The sequence below is a fragment of the Bombyx mori genome, chromosome 6, assembly GCF_030269925.1.
Source record: "Bombyx mori chromosome 6, ASM3026992v2".
Classification (NCBI taxonomy): Eukaryota; Metazoa; Arthropoda; class Insecta; order Lepidoptera; family Bombycidae; genus Bombyx; species Bombyx mori.
In genome coordinates this window covers 12,810,576-12,826,457 of record NC_085112.1, presented here as the reverse complement: position 1 = coordinate 12,826,457, position 15,882 = coordinate 12,810,576, and the positions used below count along the sequence as shown (strand labels likewise).

General features: G+C 36.5%; 1 protein-coding gene across 4 annotated transcripts in view; it reads right to left on the bottom strand.

Annotated features, from left to right (window-relative positions):
* The window catches only part of LOC101745125 (chaoptin), a 74,490-nt gene extending 59,837 nt beyond the window's left edge, over positions 1-14,653 (bottom strand). For 2 of the 4 annotated variants that reach the window (XM_062669152.1, XM_038011574.2), the window contains exon 1: positions 14,272-14,653. The gene's annotated coding sequence lies outside the window, so the exon portion shown is untranslated. The remainder of the gene's footprint in view (positions 1-14,271) is intronic. The other 2 variants (XM_038011573.2, XM_062669151.1) reach the window with 1 other exon arrangement.
* Positions 14,654-15,882: the final 1,229 nt, after the last annotated feature.

The window sequence follows — 15,882 nt, the reverse complement described above, 5'->3', positions numbered from 1 at the left end:
TAACCACTTAACAACAGGTGGGCTGTGAGCTCGTCTACTCATCTAAGCAATAAAAAAAAACTGAACTTACTGTCGCTTGAAAAAAAAAATTCCCAATGCCGTTGGATGAGACGAGATACCGATGCTAACATATTATTTAAATTGAATTGAATTTCATTCCGACAAAATCTCCCTAAATAATAAAAAAATAATGTAGAAAATTCGTAAAATGTCCATCTCACGAATACGGAGAAAACCAAACATTAATTTTGACGATTCAAAGTCGTCGAACGTCGAATGATTGACTCAATAAAGTAATCTCAGACATCGAGATGAAAAGTTCGCTTTTCGGTACCCTCTCAACGTTTGCACTCCAAACGAATTCTGGATTAGCGTTTCTGCGAGGATTTGTGATTGAAATAAATATCTTATCGCATTTAACTGAGAGTTTTTTTTAGCTCACAATAAAGACATGGTTTTTGGCTTATATTGAACAGGTTTTGTCTGAGGCTAGTTTTGTAATTTCTTTTTTTTTTATTGCTTAGATGGTTGGACGAGCTCACAGCCCACCTGGTGTTAAGTGGTTATTGGAACCCATAGACATGTACAACGTAAATGCGCCACCCATCTTGAGATACAAGTTCTAAGGTCACAAGTATAGTTACAACGGCTGCCCCACCCTTCAAACCGAAATGCATTACTGCTTCACGGCAGAAATAGGCAGGGTGGTGGTACCTACCCGCACGGACTCACAAGAAGTCCTACCACCAGTAAGTAAGTATTTTGCTTTACGTATAAAATAAATCCTATCGGTTCAAATAATCAGTAATATCCATGCAACAAAAATAATATTTGTTAATATTGCTTCATTTTGAAAGTTGTAATATGGAAACAAATATTCTTCACTTCAGAAATCGAGTCGATATGTTATATGTATTATCAGTTTATACCCAGTTTAATCATATTGAGCATCTCATCCACTGGAAGCATCTTCATGAAAAGCTGCGATTGATATTTGGTTACCAAATTCACATACGCCACTAAATTGGGTTTTAACAATCGCTGTATTTTTGGCCTTTGTGATTTTATGACCTGGCCCAAATAAAGAATGAAAATGCAGAGGTACTACTTAAGTTTTACGATTTTTGCTTGTCTGTAAGAATCTTATCAATATAAATAATAATAATAGTATGAATTATCATCACGAACATCAAAAGCTAAAGAGCCTTTCAGTATTAAAGTCAAAGGAACGGGAAATAAGCTTCAATAATCCAAAAGTCATAAATATGTACAAAAAACGATTTCAAAACCTTATTTGTTTTAAATTATACAGACTGTACTGGTTAAAAAATCACTAAAACTAAAGATAAGTATACACTGGATTCGCAACACAGTCACAGAGGTACGTGCTATAGCAGGCTTCAATTAGCTAATAAGGCCTTGACGCAAGATGGGGAAAATGTGCATTGAATCATTGTTGCTGTGTTTACAATACTGCAAACATTCAAAACTATTGTTGTGTTCGCATTGTAAAGTTGACTGGTAACCAGGAGAGGTTATTAGCGTGGTGAGTATATCGCCTACCTGATATGGAAATTCATGGACATCACAAGGTGAGTGACCCTATTCAACCTCATTCAGACCCTAGGTCTTGTAGCTGTAGGTAGTTGCGTGCAAATAAGGGATGTTTCGCCTTCTACTTGAACACGTTATTGCTTCGCTAAAAAATATAGTGTAGTGGTGTCATCCTGCGATTCACTTCAAGTCCAACATAAAATGCCACATAATAAGAATGAATGGGAGGAGTAGAAGAATTTCGACACTGTTAAAATTCACCAAGTGTATCAAACGCTTCTCTAACTTTGAAAACAATAAATAAAAACAGGAATAAAATATCAAAACAACTTTCAAAAATTCTTAATTTAGAAAATATAATAATGACAATAAAAATAGAAGGAAGTAGTTTTAATTGTGACTTGCGAAAGCCAAACGAGACAAGAAAAGAGATACTGAAAGCGATCATTCAAAAGAAACAAATATAAGCATGTCTCAAAATGGATTGAGGTTAATTTAATTGGTCGTAAAAACTACGTGCGCGGGACGGTAAAGGTTAAACTGATGTTACGAGGATGACTAACGATTCCCTGAGAGAGCTCCCTGAAGCCATTCTCATTGTATCCTAATTTAAGCTGTCAAATTATTTTGCACGTTTAACGTTGTTAATACGCAACACCTATTGTTTTGTTATAAGCCAAAATGCTTTATCACTTACACCCCTCATTTAAGGGTTTCTCCTCGATGATTTTGTGTATACTTTTATGGTGTTCCATGGTGGTCACTATTACTTTGGAAGACGTGGAAAACGTTAATAATTTGAATTGGCTGTGACCTGATGGGTAAATTCCTCCTGTACTCATATCGTGTCATATCATTTAGAAGTTAATTATAAGAACTGTTGTATTGTATGGATCAGAGCTACGTAAGCGATGGATGAAAGAATAATGCATGCATCAGGAATACGAATCATGACTGAAGAAATACTGCTCAATTATGCTCAAAATACATTTATTCACACAAAAATTAATTTAGTTTTGATTGGCAATGCGGACTCCGATAACAATTTAATACTGAGTGAGAAATTTTATTTTCTTCTCAGCTAGAGCATAAACCAATGGAAATATTAGTTCGGTATAATTTAAAAACTGGGACACACCGAGTAATTATATATTAGCATAGCGGTTCCGACAGCTATTTTCTATTTATTAAATTATTGCATATATTGTTATTGTATTTTACAGTATTTAAATATATCCATTTGAAATTAATTTCAGCCAATAAACTTTTTAATAAATCATTGTTTTATTGTACATGCAAGCCTATGTAATTTTTAATAAAAAAACGAACTCCAACTGTTTTTCGCTTTGGTTAAATTTTTAAACGACTTACAAAGATTCGGCGATATTGAATTGGCAACAAATGTGTCAATGACACGTGCTTCTGCTACTGTAGGCCTAAAGGTGTGTTTAAATCTTGAAATACCGACTGAAGCTTATTCATTAGTCTGCTTTAGTGCTAGTGCTGATTAGCATGTTGTTAACAACAAAGGGACATAACCATAAACCATAGAGCTGATATTTTCCGAAGGTCAACTGTGTAATTGGCTAGTATTAGAACATTTTCTCACTGATTGTCACGACAAAAAAGGCACGAATACAAACTTTTTTTATTTTTTATTTTTTTTTATTGCCTTTGTAGGCAGACGGGCATACGGCCCACCTGATGGTGAGTGGTTACCGTCGCCCATGGACTTCAGCACTTAAGGTGCCATTTTCGTTAAACGATTTATTTTAGCTAGAAGTCACTAGCTAATGTTATTGATTGAAATAATTTTATTGTTTTGCTCGTAAGTAAAAGATTATTGTATAAAAAGGTACTGATGTAATGTACATACGCACTATTAGAAAAAGAGCAAGCCCTGAGCTGTTGCTTTATTGATTCTTCTCATTGCATGCATTTGTAATTGTTAGCAAAGTGGTTCTTATACAAAAGAGCGAACATTAACTTTAACATAAAAAAGTACTAGCAAATGCTAATAAAAAATGTTAAATAAAAATAAATATTACTAAAAAAGTACTATTGAAGCTATTACAGTTGCATGATCATTTCTTATTGTCATTATATTCGTAAAAGTAGTTTTAAGTATGTCTTAGTATGTTGACGGCTCGTGTTAGCCGACGAAAATAAATTTGATACTTTTATTTGGACTATGGCGAATGAGCTCACAGTCCTCTCAGTTTTAACTGGTTATTGGAGATCATAGACTTGAATGCCGTCACTCACCTTGGGATAACGTTGAAGTATCAAGTCTATTGTATCGGTTGTCTCAGCGGTCAAATAGGAACTCATGCTTCGTGATAGAAACTGACAGGAAACCGGAACCTAACTATGTGACTTATAACGCCCTAGTACCTACCAGTAATACGTAATTCTATATTTATGATTTCCAAGTTTCAATTCCACTAAACGCTGTTATTTATTGATAGCGGATGCTTTTTTTTATTGCCCTTTTAGGCAGACGAGCATATTGTCCACTTGATGATGATTGGTTACCGTCGCCCATAGACGTCAGTAATGCCAGGGGCAGAGTCAGTCTGCTGCCTACCGTTAAGTACCCTCCACAAGTCTCGTTTGAAGAAGGACATGTCATAGCGCTCGTGAAACACCGTAGAGGGGAGCTCATTCCAAAGCCGGGTGGTACGTGGCAAAAAAGAATTCTGGATGAACGCAGTTGTTCTAGGTACTATGGATTAACTCTACTTTGGTGGTGGGCGGTACGATGGTAAAAATAAAATGATGGGATCATCTCAAACAATTCCTCAGAACGCTTACGGAGCACACGGAAGTCATGTATTGGTGCATGATTGATGGAATTAAACAATACACCAATGTACATAAGACATCTAAAAACAAGTGAGCGCGTATATCCATAGATGGTAATTAAAAGAATTTTTTTAAAGGAGCAATTCCTTGATTACACAGTCTACGATGCTCTTCGAGTAGTTGACTCTACGAAACACTGCTCTTGCTAGGGTCAGTGTTCGTCAGGTCACCAGGTTTGAGTCCCGTGAGCTCACCTACTCGTCCGGTAACGCTGATATAGCCTCTCAAGGCTATCAGCATAGGTAGGAAACAAAAAAAAAGAGTAAGCAAAGCAGTATGAGTGGGCATAACATCGCAAAGAAGAAGACTATAGATGGAGATAGTCACGGTCTAGAAACACGAGCAAGATAGGAGTGGAAGGAGAGCGAGTGAATCAGAAATACGTTTACCCGAATAAGTATAGTACTATCGCCATTTCCAGCCTCAATACACCATTGTCTTGTATATAAAAGCGGAGGAATTCTGTGCAATCGAAAGGAAATAATTTTCTGCTTCAACAAAGGCGTGAGAACTTCCGAACGGAGAATTAATTCGAAATAACCCAATCTTGGGCACGCTTTTGATAAAATCGATAGGAACATTCGAAGTGTGCTTGAGAAAAAAACAATTATATTCGCTTTTAGAGATGATTTGAAACAAGAAAGATTTGCTAGGATTGCTAACGTAGTGTGAAAGTTAGTAGTATACTTGATCAAGCTTGTGAACATTTTTAACGGTAGGCAGCGACTTGGCTCTGCCCTTGGCATTGCTGACGTCCATGAGCGACGGTGACCAATTAACATCAGGTGGGCCGTATCCTCTTCTGTGTATAAGGCAATAAAATAAAAAAAGTGTGTGTGTCCGCTCCGACGCACGACTGGAGTTTACTGGATATAAAAAATTAAACGAAACAATACGAGAAATAGTTCTATATTACGACAACACGATACACTACAGATTATTAACAAATTAACGAGACACAAAACAAACGACTAACAAATATATGAAAATACAATAATGAGAGAAACGCGCGATCAGTACGAGGCTTTGTGGCGGACTGCCGGCGCAGCAGCCCGGCGTCACCTGCGATAACGCGGCCGCGCGTTGGCTCCTGATTGGCGCGCGCACGCATCACGCAATCAGGAGCCAATCAGGCGCATAACGCATTTCGTGTGACATGCTAGTACGATTTTGGTCCCCATAATTTTCATACCCCGGGCCTATATATGTAAATCGATTCTAAAGGAGTAAACTCCAAAAAGCATGAGTAATTAAATAATTTGTACGATAATTCAAAATTCTATGTCGTCATCTATGTCTTTCTTAGCAAATCGCCATGAAAGCGAAATACACACAAATTCGACTTCCCCTCACGAATCAAGTTTGAACAAATTCGCGGTTATATATTTCAATAGGTACCGAACTTTGAAATAACCAATGAAAGTTTTACAGATTATTTATAGAGAAATATTGCGAGACAAAGAAAATTTGTTTGTTTACTTATTTCTTAAACGGATGGACGAGCTCACATCCCCTCTGGTGTTAAGAGGTTACCGGAGCCCATAGACATTTAGAATGTAAATGCCGTCACCCACCTTGAGACAACTGCAACGCATTACTTCTTCACGGCTAAAATAGACAGGTTCCTACCCGTGCGAAATCACAAGATGTCCCACCACCGCCGGTGTAATTTGAACATTGAAAAAATTATTTTATCAGGTTTCTTACGAAGCTACGAACTGAATGAGCAGCACACGGCACAGCATACGAGCGCACAGCTTAGTGCGAGTTTTTTACGCTCTCGATAACGTTAAAGTTAACTCTAATTTGTATGCAGTTGGAACAGCGCCCCTAGTGGCAAACGTAGGCAAACGTTCCAACTCCATACAAATTTGAGTTAACTTTTATGCTATCCAGAACGTTAAAAAACTCGCACTAAGCACACTGATCTAAATGACCTTGTACATAAAATGACTGTATACCTTGCTGTTATCCTCAACTTGAGTACCTAATTGACTACAAGATTCTTGTGTTAATTTTCTTATGACTCACCGGCGATCAATGGAATTACTCATAAAATACGTATATAATAAGCATTTGCCTAATGCTGCGTAATAGAATTTGAGAATGACGCTAATATTATGTCCATTATTTAATGTGTGACGCATTTCTATGGTTGACCGTTCCACAACTAGTTTTTTTTTTTTTATTGCTTAGATGATTGGATGAGCTCACAGCCCGCCTGGTGTTAAGTGGTAACTGGAGCCCATAGACATCTACAACGTAAATGCGTCCTGTACCTTGAGATATAAGTTCTGAGGTTTCAGTATAGTTACAACGGCTGCCCCACCCTTCAAACCGAAACGCATTATTGCTTCATGGCAGAAATAGGCAAGGCGATGGTACCTACCCACGCGGACTCACAAGAGGTCCTACCACCAGTAATACCAGTAGTACCACCAGTAATACCAGTAACCACCAGAAACATATTATTTCGATGACAAATCAAAAAGTATAACTACTATTCTTTTGTTTAATAGTTAGTAAACTAGTCGTAATTGTCTTATAATGTTAAAATGTGATTGTCAAAACAACGACAAATTATTTTTTCGTTTTGTCGTCAATGATCGGTATATCTTCTATTTTTATTTATTTTCTTACCTGTGCTGATAGCCTTGAGAAGCTATATAGTAGATGAGCTCACGGGGCTCAAACCTGGCGAAGTTGCTAACACTGAGCAAGAGTAGTGCTTCACAGAATCTACCACCGGCTCGGAAACGCGACCCACTGAGAAGATCCGGCGAGAAACTCAGTGGGCTAGTATCTCTTATAGACAATATTCGCTTTAGTACTTTCAAGGATTCCCGCTGATGCAAAATACTCTCTTCAAACGTGGCTTAAAGAGCGATCTAGCACTTTTATGTAGTCAAATCTAGTATTTAGTGTTCATTTTAGAGTAGATCTGTTGTAGATTATAGTCGTATTGGATTGTATGGCTACACCCTGCAAAATTGCCGTACTGACGATGCGATATAGAATAATGAACAACGTTCTAAGCCTGAGTGAATCTACAATGAGTACCAAAATACAAACTCGTTAAGTGAAGCTTCGAAACTTAGTTACGCAAGATCTAAGGTCAGCTGGCCTCGCGATCTTGTGTTAAACTTGATGTCTTGCCCCTTCGACTTAAGGTTCATTTCGTTTTGTATTTTATCATGTCATGTTACGTTTCGTAGTGTTTTTACGTTGATGTTGTGAGACTTGTGAGTCAATAGGTATATACGCTTCGTAGTAATGTTTTGTGTGGTTCATATTTTTGAAGTGAAAACTTCTTTAGAATCGTTGTGATTTCAAACCGGATGCAACGGAAAAAACGACAGGTAAGAGACACAAATACAAAAATGTGTAGGATGAAGCCAGCAAAGAATGAGACAGAAATATACATACTATTTAATACAGCGCCATCTGTGAGATTTTTTAATACTAACGTGTGTATGAAAGCTCTGGTAGTGAATTTTAATTTAGGATTATACGTGAAATTAAAATGTCAATTCACAGAAGGCGCTACCTTACAATTATTTACTAATGACAAAATTTTACATATACTTAAGACGTTTAGGATAATTGTATTTTAATTTTGGAAGGTTTCACTTCTACCACGTGTGAATTGCACACATTTTGTTTCTTTTTTCCACTGTTTTCTTTTTATGATTAAACTGCTTTGGTAAAAGATGACGGGTATTTATCACTGCTATTGCAGTAAAAGTGTAGCATGAACTTCCGATCTATTTCGTATCAAATGGTCACTGATGTTTATAGACAATGCAAACCCCCTCTTGAGGCAGGAATCTTTAAACTAGCATGAAAAAGTGCTAGTTAGTACAATGATGAATTTTTAACGATATTCATTGTTAATAGGTGGAAATATAATTGCCCTATGCACTTATCCGTTATATTGACTGTAGCAAAGGATCAATGCAATTATTGACTTTAATAGTCTAATAAGACCTCTTATTTAACTATTATTTCCGACCTGCTTTTATGTCGCATTATCAAGGTATAGTCATTTACCCGCTAAAGAGCTAATTAGGTTGTTCCATACTATAGCTTGAATATCATAATATGTATTTGGCTCTCTTGGATTCTTTATTTTACGAAATTTGGTAGTTACCTTGGAGTTTTTGGTGTTTACTGGTGGTAGGACCACTTGTGAGTCCGCACGGCTAGGTACCACCACCCTGCCTATTTCTGCCGTGAAGCACGAATGCGTTTCGGTTTGAAGGGTGGGGCAGCCGTTGTAGCTATACTTGAGACCTTAGAACTTAAATCTCAAGGTGGGTGGCGCATTTACGTTGTACATGTCTATGGGCTGCAGAAACCACTTAATGCCAGGTGGGCTGTGGGCTCGTCCACCCATCTAAGTATTAAAAAAAATTAATGTTAATTGATTTATAATTAAAATTAGTTATTCCAGCAAGTTATTCACAAATGCATTTAAGGATTATTTTAAAACGGCTATTCTACTAAAATACTATACTAATATAATATAGTAGTCTAAATTAAAACTAAAATCACTATTCCAATTATATAGAAGTATTATTTTATTAAATAAAACACAATTTTACCACATCTGTCGATAAAACATTTCTGGGAACCAATTCAGAGACTATTTTTAAGTCTGTAGCGTCTAAGTTAGCACCCGCAATCTGTCGGTGACAGTTCTATAAGTTGTTGTCGCGTAGGTTTACCACAATTTAATATAGAAATTCTGAATAAAAAACCAAACATTTCTAACGCTAAGAAAATAATACCTAAGAAGAATTGAAAAGAAAATTTGCTTGTGTAACATAGTAATAGAATTCGGCAGTACATACAAATTTAATAAGATTTTATATTAATATTATCTGCGATAAAAGCGATGTCATCCCAACAACAAGCATTGTCACCGAAAAAAATGACGAAATGGCGGACCCATAGTTACAATATGGATGTGACCGGAACTATCTAGATAACTAACTGTATTAGGCACTAAGCTATTTTGGACTATTCTTACAAAAGCGAACGTATACACACCCTATTCCGGCAGAGGTCAGGCCAATCGTTAGTTGGCGAACGAAACTATTTTCCTTTTTTTTTTAGGTCAACTTGAGATTTTCTCCTGTTTTCCGAAGCTTCGCGTCACAAGAGTGGTAACGAGAATAGTGGGACGAATCATTACCGATATCCATTTAAGTTTTTAACTAGACTGAAATCCTTCAGAAGCGTCGCCAGCCTATCTGGTGCGATTTCAAGAGCCCTTGGACCACCACACGTGAGTTCCACCACTGATCTTGTGTTAAGAGGTATTTTTTATTTATTTTTTAATTGCCCTTGTAGTTAGACAAGCATACGGCCCACCTGATGGTGAGTGGTTACCGTCGCCCGTGGAGTTCAGCAATGCTATGCTAGGGGCAGAGCCAAGCCGCTGCCACCCGAGCCAAGCCGTTGCCTAGCAGCCAAGCCACTGCCTAAATCTTGAATTCCTTGAAAAAGTCACTATAATATTATATTTCTACTATAATATTATATTATATTATTTTGACATGATTCCGTAATATTTTTATCATTCACCTTCGGATTAGACTTCACATCTTACTCGTGACCTTTTTGCCACATATCCGGCTCTCCAATGAGCTTTGTTACGCTTTCTTCAACCGAAGCTCAAACAGAGTCCTCAACCGCAGACCACGATATAACTATGTCCCTGTCATTGTCAATAATTATGAGCAGCAACCGCCCTCCATTAGACGTGCCGTACGCTCGAAGACAATAAAACGCATCATTATAAATGCCGAACCCAATCGCCAACATCCGTTAAGAGTTGAATACGTGGAAATTTGAATTAAGTGGTAGCGCTGCTCGGTCCCGGAGTGAGAAATTTTCCGGGGCTTTTATTGGCCCGGGGAGATTCAATCATTCGCCGGGCCGAATTTTAAATTTGATAATCCAATTAAAACAATGAATTGAGCCGAATTTATTTAACGAATGGAAGAATGGTGTCGGATAGTGATCTTAGGACTCACAAATGGTTTTTAATAGGGTGTTATACTTAAAATTGATATAAAAAATCGTTTATTTATTTATTTATATTCTAGATTAAAATATCTCATATTTTAGTGCATATTATAGCAGTAGCCATCAGAGGACACAAGATATTCAAGATCATCATCAAATTTAGACCATTGGTCTACCGAGCAATAGCACCCGCTGGTGGAAGATCTTCCATTTGTCGTTAACCACCAGAACCCAATCCTAATATACGTCATTTTTTGATATTTTTATCGCACGAATGGTTAGTCGCTAAATGCCAGGTGAGCCGTGAGCTCGTCTGCCTATCTTAGAGAGAGAGACAGTATGCTTTATTGTACACAAAAAAAAAAATATGTGAAATATTAAAGACAAAAAAATTACCATTTGCGGTCTTATCGCTAAGAGCGATCTCTTTCAGACAACTGCTAGGTAGACAAGAATCATTAGGAAACAAATTACACGCGACGCACCTATCCAATGAAATACACATACACACACACACCTACACATATCTTGGGTGATAGTAAAAAAAAAACTACACTATTTTGACTACATTCAACAGCATTAACTCAACTCGCACGAGCACGAGAAACGAAAAGCGAAAGTTTGAAACGGATCCCGTATTTGCATTCTCGTAACGTAGAAAAAATAAAACGGTATGTTAGTTGTGCGATGGTCCCAACTATCGATTCTCGGATTACATCGAGTACGTCTTGATTCGAGTTAATTAACGAAAGTGTTTTGCTTTTTAATTAGAGAAATTCGATTTTTTTTATTGCTTAGATGGGTGTTAAGTGGTTACTGGAGCCCATAGACATCTACAACGTAAATGCGCCACCCACCTTGAGACATAAGTTCTAAGGTCTCAGGTATAGTTACAACGGCTGCCCCACCCTTCAAACCGAAACGCATTACTGCTTCACGGCAGTTGAGCTGGTGAGCTTACCTCATGGTAAGACACATAAAAAATGATACATACATTTATAGGATTTAGCTTTAGATTTTTTAAGATTTATTTTTAGAGAGACAGAGTGAAATAGAATACTTATTAAAGCTCTCGTACGGGAACTGCAGAAATGCTTTTGTCATTGCTCCAGATAAAAGCTTACGAGCTTACGGCCCACCTGAAATGAAATTTTTGAAGATGCTCACAGATATCACAACGTGAATGCCGCAAACTGTTAGACAAGTCGGTATCTTAATAGTAATATAATAAGACCTATTATTCCTCTTTCAATAAATATAATAATGGAGAGTATTACATGTGCCTTGTTCAATCAATTTGTCGAGGAATATTGAAGTCACGTGTTTGAAAGTAAAATGTATTGAGCTCTAATTTGGTATCTGATTTTAGGTATTCAACCTTGACCTTTGACATCGATTCATTTACTGGTTGGCAGGGCGTCTTGTGAGCTCCACGGGTAGGTACCACCGCCGTGCCTATTTCTGCCGCGAAGCAGTAATGCGTTTCGGTTTGTAGGGCGGGGCAGCCGTTGTACTGTTAAAAGTCAGACCTTAGAAATCTTCACTCAAGGTGGGTGGCGGCATTTAGGTTGTAGATGTCTATGGGCTCCGGTAATACTGAACACTAAGCAGGAAGTTAGCTCGTCTATCCGTTTAACCAATACAAAAACTATTTGGAAGTACAATGTGATGATATGATATGACGGCGCTAGGGTTGACTGAGCGGTAGTTCCGTCATCATTCGCATTCGGTGGAACTGAGTTCATTTCAATAAAAGTCAATAAAACTTTTTGAATAATAATTATTGAAACTCTCAAGAAATAATTTTCACAAGAACAGGGTAAACCAACAGTTTCGTTCTGACAGACCCGACCTATGATAGTAGCCAAGAGGGTTATGTTAGCTTAGCCGGGTGAGTACGTGAGCTCACGGGGCTCTAACCTGATGAATTTGCTAACACTAGTCAGAGCAGTGCTTCGCAAAATCTACCACCGGATCGGAAACGCGACCCACTGAGAAATTTCGTCGAGAAACTTAGTGTACGTAGTACCTTTTGAAGCTGACGTCATGGCGTCTACCCTAAATTTTTTGATATTAACCAACACAACATTTTATCATTTAAATAACAACCAAAACAATGTCTAACAGTAGCACTAGCATGAGCAGCGCTTCGCTAAATCTACAACCGGATCGGAATCGCGACCCACTGAGAAGATCCGGCGAGAAACATTTTAGAAATCACGAATTCACTGCAGAATAGATAAATCAACACGAGATTTGCACGAATTCCAAGAAATATTTTATTGTCTGATTATTAAGAGTCTTTAATGACAAACATAAAATTATTGATATCATTAATATTGTTAATGACCTATGTTCTTAATCAAAAGCCGTTATATAAAGGAAGTATTCGGAATGGCTTCTTTCATAAATGAATTCATTCCTAAGCGACATAACTACGTAATTATGTCTTGGTAATAAGAGATTTGCGTTTAATTTATAATTAATTCGAAAAGTGACAAAGAAAACAGTTAAAAAAATTTGAATTAGTATGTACCGAATTTTCTAATATTTCGTCATAATGCTGGCACATGTCACTTTCCAAACCCTCAAATGTATTTAGAATTCTACAATAATATGCATTCAAATTCGAAATTCAAAGAGTAACGTCAAATTCTATCCATTTAAACCTTTTTCTTGAAATACTTATTTTTTTTAAATTATTCGAATCATTCGAATCATTTGAATTCCAATAGTACATACTTACTACCTGTCCACTCCCACCGATATTCTACAATCGCAATGTCAACATTCATTACGCAACGTAGCTATAGCACTGCGTTTCTAAACAGGTTTCCATTGCATCCCGTGAACTCTAACGCTACAGAAATAGAGGTCATTTTTACTTGAATTACGAATGTAGGCTATGCCTCTAATGAAGTTACGACATTGTATGGGATTATGGTTAGCGTAGGCCCGTCTCGATTTTTTCTCTGCGAATTGTGTTCATTTTTATTGTGTGAATTTTATCTGGCAAGGAAGTTAAGACAGAAAATTGGCTGTTTAATTTTCTCAATTAAATAAATTCTGTTTTTGTATAACTTATTACTGTACCTACCTACTTATTTTGAAATTAGGATTTTTTTTTATTGCCTTTGTATGCAGACGAGCTTACGGCCCACCTGATGGTAAGTGGTTACCGTCGCCCATGGACTTCAGCAATACCAGGAGCAGAGCCAAGCCGCTGCCTACTGCAATTATGTTAGGAACTCAATTTTTGCTATATAGTAAATTGCTTAATTGTATCAAAAAAATGCTGATACTTTTTTTAGGCTTATTTCAAGTAAGGCTAAACTAAACTAAAGCTAAATTAAGAGTAAGTAACTAAAATGTTTCGTTTAATATTAAAAATAATCTTATCCGAATTAATTTCAATTAAAACTAATTTCCTATGCGGTGTTTAACACCTTAGTCATCCGTGACCACGAAAACTGTAAAGTATCTGTCAGAAATAAACTGTCCGAAACTGTATAATACACGATTTTATAAACGCGACATCAAACTGAAAAATAAAATAGTATAATATGATTAAACTTCGGAATATTCAGGCTTAATCGAAATTCTTTATATAGCAAATTACACCTATAACACAAACGATTAAAGTTGATAATGCCAAATTACATAATAATTCATTCGTAACCATAAAATTAGTTAAGTACAAAACAAAAAAAAAACAAAAAATATTACAATTTATAAACGAGACAAATATTTTCGAAGCGATTGTTTAAAAAATAGCGCTCTCCAAATTCAAATTTAAAAAAGTAAAATAATGCATCTCACCTTTATGTTCTATGTTGGGGAAAACAAAACCTCAGCACGGTTCAAAACTAATCATTATCGAGCGGGAGTGCATTCGCTGGACGCCCGTGAACTTGACGCCTCTCCCCGGGAGCATCCAACACAATAGCCAGAAGAGATATTCAAAATTCGAAAAACAAAAAAATCGCTGCCAAAAAATTAAAAAAAAAAACACCGACAACTAACACTTTTATTATGTCAATTTTTGATTTTCGAACGCTTTGTTTTTTTTTTTTGTTAAATTATTTTTCACACACTATTTCGCAGAGACGCGCGTCAGCACGGCGGGAAGGGGCGCACTACGAAAATGTCAGAGCGATCGGCACATGTGCGGACGGTGGTACGGGCGAGTTCAGACTGGAGCCATTTCCCGCGTGACTAATTCACCTAACGCAATAATAATTGTTAACGTAATTTGTCAAAACCTGATATTATTATATTGTAAATAAATATGTTTATTAACTCATACAATATAGGTAATAATTTAGTTCAAACAAAAACAATACAAAAAAATGTTGTCATTTTGTTTGATGCATTAGTATGACTCGTGAGTAAGCTGTGACGCTATAACACGAAGATAATAATTATAGTAAAAATTATGATCACAATAATATTTGAGCTGAATTAAATGCTTACTAGATATTTTTGAATGATCAAAATTAACTCTTCATTTATAGTTTGATGTCGCGTTTATTCTTTTCATTGTACAATTTCCAGTGCCGTATAAACTTCAATTATTAGTATTATTACAGACGACGATGCCATTATTTTTCGATATTACAAAATTGAATGCGGTTTTTACTAACTTAATTTGAATGGCTTTGTGTATCTTCTTTGAGTACTTATTATTTTCTTTGACCTAACTATGGATTTTCTCGACCGCCATTACATTATTGAATATGTTTATTACATTTTAACAAATTATAAACTTTTGTGCAAGATTATTATTGACTCGCGAAAACCGAAGACAACACTTCAAAATTTACAATAAAAAATTATTAATTTTTTTTCCTTTTTTGCATATATGTATTTTTGCAATTCACTCTAAAAAATTCACTCGTATTTGATTATTCATCCATGATACTCGAATAAAATAGGTCTATCCTATATTCGCAATAAACTCACGTACCTATACAAAACAATGCACATGCAATAATAATTCATACAATATCGCAATAAATAATACAACAGCTCCGCCATATTGTCGTATCAGCATTTTTAAATTGAACCTCGTATATGGCCTCGTTTTTCTTTATGAATATAAATAAGATTATATCTAAGAGCACGTTAAGCGGCTAATAGTGTATTTCCGTGATCACAATATTAGTAGTACAATCTTGTTTGAAGACAATCAATTAGTAATCTGACAATCAATTTATTACTTATGGTAGGACCTCTAATGAGTCCGCGCGGGTAGGTACCACCACCCTGCCTATTTCTGCCGTGAAGCAGTAATGCGTTTCGGTTTGAAGGGTGGGGCAGCCGTTGTAACTATACCTTGAGACCTTAGAACTTATATCTCAAGGTGGGTGGCGCATTTACGTCGCAGATGTCTATGGGCTCCAGTAACCACTTAACACCAGGTGGGCTGTG